Here is a 7,801-nt window from a genome sequence, read left to right on the forward strand (position 1 = left end):
AGAATAGTCATAATACTCGTAAAGAAGGAAAACCAGGTGGGAGGACTCGCTTGCTGAACATTGAGATTATAAAGCTACAGTAAATAAGGTGATATGGTATTGGTAAAAGAATATACAAATAGATCAGTAGAATATGTAGAAAGCCCAGAAACAGACATTTGATTAATATATGGATACTTGATTTATGAAAAAGATGAGACTTTGGAACACTGGAAAAAAGTGGCCTTTTCAACAATAATGCTAGGAAAACTGGACAATTAGTGAAGTGGAAACTATGTCTGAAAGATAGATCCAAAATGTAGTAAAAAAGAATAAGGAGATGAAAAAATATAAATAAGCACATGGAAAATATAATAAGAAGGACTAACATCTATCCAATTAGAGTTCCAGAAGGAGAAAGTGGAGATATTGGAGGAAAGGTAATATTTAAAGAAACAATGGATATGAATGTTCCAGAACTGAAGTAAATATGAATCCACATATCCATAATGTACAACATGTCCAAAGCATCTAAAGTTTCATCTGAAACTACAGAACAATACAAACAATTAAAATATCACGAGAGTAGTCAGAGAGAAAGGAGGGAAAACTAAAAAGAAATGGCAAGATAAGACTAGACTTCCTAGCAACTACAGCGAAAGCTAGAGGACAGTGGAAGAACATATTCAAAATATTGAAAGTCATTATTAACCTAGAATTGGGCATCCAGCCAAGTTAGCATTCAAAAGTAAAAGGAAAATAAAAACACTTGAAAAAAAATCGGGAACTTGCTCTAAAGGAACTTCTCAAAGATGTCCTTTAAGGAAGAGAAAAAGATAAAAGAAGATGGGCTGAAATTCAAGAGAGCATAGAGAGCAAAGGAAAAGGTAGACACATATGTAAATTAAAATAAACAATGGTCTGTGTAAAACAACAATAGTCTCTCATGTATGGCATTAAAGGAGACAATAGTATGTGAGTCAAAAATCTTCCTAAATATATTTATTAATTATAGGGGGTAATGGTAACTTGGCACTGTAGAGGGCCAGTTGACACCACTTTTGTCAGTTGGTTAAAGTCAATGTCACCAGTATATCATGTACTCTCGGATATGGGGGACTGAGAAGCGCACATCACTTCTGTGGTATTCTTGCCAAAACTGCATAACCCCAGTCTAGTCAGGAAAAAACAGCAGACAAATCCAAACTGGTAGGCATTCTGCAAAAAAACTGATCAGTATTCTTCAAAAGTGTTGAGATCATAAAAGACCAGGGAAGACTCAGAAACTGTCACAGATTGGTGGAAACTGAGAAGATATGACTAATTGAATTTAATATGTAATCCCAGATTAGAACCTGGAATAGAAAAAAAGGTAGTAAAAAAACATAAATTCCAAATTAAGTCTGTAGTTTAGTTAGTGTTATACCAATGTGAACATTTTTGTTTTGGTAACTGTACTATGATTATTTTAATATCGAGGAACCTGGGTGAAGGCTAGAAGGGAATTCTCTTTACTACTATTGCAACTTTTCTATACATCTAAAATTCCTTCAGAATAAAAGGACCTCAGCTCAGATGTTCTGAAATCTTTTTTATCTGAGGTAGATGGAAGTCGTTCGGGTTCAAGACTGTGTTAGGCAAGCTTGATAAAATTTGATAAATTTTAAGTTATTATTAAAAGAATAAAAGTAGAGGGACTAAATGTGACTTTTAGAGAGAAAAAAATTAAATAAGAGAAAAAACAAAGGAAGAACAAAAACAAAATTCAGTCAGATTTTTAAAAAAGTAATAAAGAAAAAAAAGAGAAACCAGACAAAATTGTTAAATAAGGTAGAGAGGAGTCCAAATATGTCAATAATCAAAATGCATGTGATGGACTAAATAACCAATTAAAATTCAGATTTGTAATAAACAAAATCTAAGTGCTATTTTAAAAGATGACTCTAAAGCATATGATCACAGAAAGGTTTAAATTAAAAGAATGGAGCCCATGCATATATGAACCTTGATTTACGACAAAGATACGAAGTGCTGGGGAAAGGATAGCTTTTGATTCTGGGTTAACTGGTAATCCATATAGAAAGAAAAATATATTTGACCCCTATCTCTCCATATACAAAAATCAATTTAGATGGACTATAGATTTAAATGTGAAAAATAAAACAGTAAGACTCCAAATAGATTATACCTAGGAAGATGTCTTTGTGACATTAGGATAGAGAATGAATTCTTAAGTGGACACAAAATGCATTGTGTATTAATAGCAACCGATTGGAAATAACGTAAATGTCCATAATAGAAGACATGTTAAATAAATTATATCCATGCAGAGATCTAACTTCAACATAACCTTAACCACACCAGGCTGGGCTGGGATTCAATATACATTTGGCTTTTGCTTTAACTTAGTGTTAAATGTTATTAAAATCTGTGCCCAAATGATCTCCACTCAAGTTTCTCAAAATGTATGGCTTATGGCTTTAAGAATAATTTTAACTATGGTTTAGTCAAAGTATTTGGGTTTATAGTTTTCTATTTCTATAGTGTATTTTGTCATATTTTAATTTTATGGTTTTCATTTGTTGTGCCTATAATTACTTCTGAATCAATCAGGGTTCCAAAGGAAAGACATGATCCACTCAAATTGAGTAATTTGAGGAAAGTTTAACAGAGCGCTTACTAAGGTGTGGATAGGAGTGTAGGGAAACCACAGAGGATAGCATTGTATCCCAGGGCTAGTAACAGAGAGTCCCATTGTTACTCCTAAGTGTAAAGGAGAAAGACAGAACCCAGACAGTGCACTGTGGACAAAGGCCACCTGGCTGGATCTGGGCCTTTGGATGGAGGAACACGATCAGTCTGGAGCAGTGCTGCGGCAAGAGTGTCAAGGTAGCAAACCCCCAATCTCACTCTCATACATTCCTTTTATCTTCTGCTGCAGCTGCATATTGGTTGAACTCAAATGGAAGCCAGAGAACACGAGAGACACGTGATGCAGTCCAAACAGTTCAGCACCAAAACAGAGTCAGAGGATGGAGATTACAAATATGGCTACAAATTTTTTATATCTCTATGTGTTCCAAGAGATATAGTCTATTGCCCCCACCCCCTAGAATCTCACCTTGGCCGTATGACTTAACTTTGGCCAATGAGGCATTAGCGAACATGACACTAGCATAGTTGTGAAAGGCACTTAACACTGGCCCTTGCAAAACTATCCTCTCGCAGTTTCTGAGACCTCTGAGCTAGCCTACTGGACGATGAGAGAGACAGCTTACTAGTTTCTCTGGCATTTGGCTGGCTAGCACTCAGAAGCAGAGTGACCTGGTAGACTGGCAGCAGACCACAGAAGTATGCACGAGCCCAACCAAAACTATCAGAACTGCCTAGGTGAGCCAACCCCGAATGGCTAACCTGCAGAATTGTGAGTTTAATTAATTATTATATAGTAATAACCAATTGATATAAAGGGCTAATGGAAAATATCCAGCACAAATTCTAAAAAATTGTATGCTTTGTATTTCACAGTTCTTTTTTGTGTGGTATGAGGTAGGAATCTAATTTATCTTATATGTATAGTCAATTGTCTCCAACAATCTATTGAATAGTAAACCCTTTCTTCACTGACTTCTAATGCTGCTTTAATCATATATATATATGTGCAGAGCTGTTTCTGGACTTTTAATTCTCTTCCCTTTATCTGTTTGTCTAAGTCTGCATCACTACCACATGTTTTAATGATTATAACTTCATAATAAATCTTGATATCTGGTAGAGAAATTCCCTTCACCATATCCTTTTTCTTCAAAACGCTGATGTTATCAATCCTTTACATAGCTAGATCAATTTCAGGATCATGCTTGAATTTAAATAAGAATTGAATTAAATTTGTAAACTAATTTGGAAAAAAGATATATTTATGATATGGCATCTTCATACTTAATAACATGATATGTCTTCGTTGCTATTGGGAATGATGTTTATTTTCTGTCGTTCTTTAGTTTTTAAAATATTGGCATACAGGAACATTACTAATTTTTGTATGTTGATCTTATATCCAGCAATCTGACTGGGCTCTCTTATTAGTTCTAATAACTTTATATATTCTTTCAGATTTTCTGTAAAAACAGTATTATAAATATTGTTTCTTTTTATCCAATTCTCTGACTTGTTTGTTTTTATTATCTTATTGCATTTGTTAAGCCCTGCAGTACAATGTGGAATTGGAGGAATGAAAGTAACTATCTTTGTTTAATTCTTTAATCTGCTAATGTTGTATATATTATATCAATAGATTTTCTTTATTGAACATTGGCATTTCTTGGATAAATCAAACTTGGTCATTATATATTACTTTTTAATTCACTTCTGAATTAAGTGTAACATTTACACAGAATTTTTATGCTCGTTATTAGTAATTTTGCTGATAATTTTTGTTTTCTATACTATTCCTGTCCATTTTTTGCTGTCGAGGTTATACTAGCCTCATAAAATGAGCTGGGTAACTTATCCTAATTATCTATTAGTTGAAGCATTAGGAATAATCTGTTTTTTGAAGGTTCTATAAAATTTGCTTTTTGAAATCCTATTAATTAGATTTAATGGTTACTGGTTAGTCCAAGTTTTCTTTTAATTCTTGAGACATGTGGGGGAAGTAATTGCTTTCTCCTAGCTTTGTGCTTCCATATGAAGGAAACTCTACTTGTGTAATGCCCTTGGCCTTGAGCCTCATCTCCATAATATCACCTCTATAGAGATTTGGATGACTGATGAGCTCAGCTCCTTATGGGTTCTTTCCTTCCGGTCTTTCTGCCTGCAAGATTTATGTTCTAGTCAGCTGTCTTCCACAGAATAGGAGAGTTCTATATCTGTTGGGGGAGCCAAGGTTGTCCATCTGTGTGATGATAAAGTAATTATATTGAATTGAGGGGCAAATAATTACAAGTCCACTTAGCTGCAGACCAAAGCTACGTTCTCTAACTGCTTCATCAGTAATAAATGTGATATTCTGACCCCTTTCAGCCTTCTTATATTTAATGATAAAGAATTTGGAGGGGAAAGAAAGGGTGTTATTCTTTGCTTCTCAAATTGGAACATCTGGTACATTGGCTAAATACTTTGAAAAATAAATATAACTGGAGAAATTAAGGTTCTGGGGTGGCAAGCATTCATGGTTTATAGCTAGCTATAGAGTCTTGAATGGAATTTTGTAGCAACCTAGATTGTGCAATTGACTTTTGTGGGGATGGCTTCCTCAGGTGGCTTTAGCCCTTAGGCTTTAGTAAGCATGGCATACATGGAATTGTGACCTTGCTTGATTGGTCACCACAATTTATGGTAGCTTTGTCCTCAGGTGTTTGGTTGTTTTTCTGCAAAAGAGTTATTTCAGTTTTATTTTTTTATACTGTTAAAAATATACATAAAACTTATCATTTTAACCATTTAAATATAAAGTTAGTAGCATTAAATAGATTTACATTATTGTATAACAAAAGGGCTATTTTTTAAAAATGGTGAACTTATTAAACAAGGGCTTCTCTGGTCTGGGTGTATGGATGCCTACAGATTGACAGTGAATGCTGCACCCAACTTGGACTGATATTCTAGGAGAAGCTGAATCAGAGATGAGCTCTCCTGTTCCATTGGTCCAGATTAGGTCACATGCCCAACCCTGAACCAATGGCTGTGGCCAGGAGCTGGAGTAATGCTGTTTGTTGTTTTAGACAGTGCCACATGGCTCACTCCTAGAGCCAGGGGTAGCATATGCCTTTCCCAAATCACAGAGTGGCTAGGTAGGCGGATAGGTAGATTAGGTAGGTAGGTAGGTAGGTAGGTAGATAGATAGATAGATAGATAGATAGATAGATAGATAGATAGATTAGATTAGATGGATGGGAGATAGAGCAACCCCGAGCTAGAACAGATGCTGTAGAAGCAACAATGATGTCCCCTATAGCCACTTCTTAAAGATAACCAGTGGTGAATATCACACATATACTTTTTTTTGACAAAATTGGAACCTTAGTATTTAGCATCATTGTCTAATACAGGAGCTACTAACCACATGTGACTATTTAAATTTAAATTAAATTAAATTATAATTTAGCTCCTGTTACAGTAGCCACATTTCAAGTGCTCAATAGACACAACATGGCTGGTGGCTACCTTAGTGAACAGTTCAGATATCAAACATTTCCATCATCACAGAATATATTTTGGAGTTAACACGTGGTAACTTGAAACCAAGTATTTGAAAAGTTTATCTTTGATGCCCGCAAAGTATTCCATTGAAGGTTGTGCCAGCAATAATTTAACCATGTCCATGTGAACATTTTTAAGGCTGATACATATACCTAAATAAAATTCTAAAAATGTATACGAGAAAGTCTTTCCTCATCCTCACAAACACTAAAAATTCTCATTTAAAAACAAATATTGCCAATTTGATAGGCAAAAGTAGATCCCAACTCTGTTTCTGTAAATATTAGTAAAGTTGAACAAGAACCCAATGTAACTTGTCACATATCTCAAAGACGTAAACATTCAAAGAGCCACAGGACGTTTTTATGCCGTGCAGCATCGACAAATTGTTGCCCAGAGTGTGGGAAAAAGACCGCTCAACAGAGGGTAAAGCAACCGGGACAGGACACACATACGAGAGGTGGGGACCTCTAGGTCACGCAGAAGACGAAGATACGCAGAGCCACAGATGTCGAGGTGAAACGGGAGCGGGGGGAAAACCTGGGTTTGGTTTAGAAGGTCGCTGAAGTCACGGCACATCTCATCACCTGGGGCTGTCCTCAGCGGCTGCAACTCGGGTCGCAGGCCGGGGTCGTGCGCTGCGGAGCATCCAGCGACTCCAGCGCCTGGCACTAACGCGACCCTGGGCGCGCGGCCGGAACGGCCAGGCGCCTCGCCTAGGCCGCGCCCCTGCGCGTTTGTGAGCTGGCCCCCAGGTGACACTGCAACACTCGGGGCGAGGCCAGGGCCTCCATTTAATTTCCCGTAGGGACGCGCGCCAGCCGCGGCGAGCAGGCTAGAGAACGCGCTTCTGGGTTCTTGGCTTGCGCATCGGAATCTTCCGGGCAGATTGGGGTTCTGATTTAATTAGTCTGAGGTTGGCCGGAGCGTTCGATCCTAACGAGCAGCCGGGTCGGAGAGCCACTGGTCTGGGCATTGGTCCTCGGAGGTTCCCACCACGCTAATCGACAGAGTCCAACTTCGGTGACAGTCGTGATGAGAGGTGCTTCTACCAGAGGTTTTGTTTTTCTGACTTCAGGGTGAACAGCAGGCGTTACAGGCACGGTGAAAATGCCACCTAGCGACGTGAGGGACCCAGCTTGTCGCTTCGACTAAATTGCTTCATAGAGTCCGACCTCTTTTTGCCTCGGTTATCCCCAAGCAATTCTTCAGGCCCAGCTGGGCTTCCAAACCGTGAACCAAGCAGAAGGCGAGCGACAGGAGCCCAGGAATAACGGGTCACACTTGTCTGGGGGTGGGGAGCTGTTTGCGCCTCTGTTTAAAGGGATCGCTGAGACCACGAGGATTTGGAGGCGGGTCTGCCTTTGTAGCTAACCCGGAAGAGCACTGGGGAGTGAGTGTAGGCAGATGTGGCTGAGCTTTGAGAAAGTACCTGGGTGATTGTGACCTACCTTCTCCCAACATCTAAACAGCAGGACAAGTAAAGTTACAAGACTAATTTAGTTTTAGCCTAATACAACCAAAACACAGTATCAGAAAACCGGAAGTATTTGTAGAATATGAGGGTGTAACTGAAGAACTAGATGTAGAGCTTTTAGAAAAAAATAGAAAACTTAAAAAA

At 38.0% G+C, this 7,801-nt stretch overlaps 1 protein-coding gene across 1 annotated transcript in view; it reads right to left on the bottom strand.

The window, feature by feature from the left end:
- Positions 1–7,519, bottom strand: part of LRRD1 (leucine rich repeats and death domain containing 1) — a 26,702-nt gene extending 19,183 nt beyond the window's left edge. Inside the window, exon 1 of the transcript XR_004953894.1 lies at positions 6,768–7,519. The gene's annotated coding sequence lies outside the window, so the exon portion shown is untranslated. The remainder of the gene's footprint in view (positions 1–6,767) is intronic.
- Between the last annotated feature and the right edge of the window lie 282 nt (positions 7,520–7,801).

Source organism: Rousettus aegyptiacus, unplaced genomic scaffold, assembly GCF_014176215.1.
Source record: "Rousettus aegyptiacus isolate mRouAeg1 unplaced genomic scaffold, mRouAeg1.p scaffold_m13_p_13, whole genome shotgun sequence".
In the NCBI taxonomy this organism is placed as follows: Eukaryota; Metazoa; Chordata; class Mammalia; order Chiroptera; family Pteropodidae; genus Rousettus; species Rousettus aegyptiacus.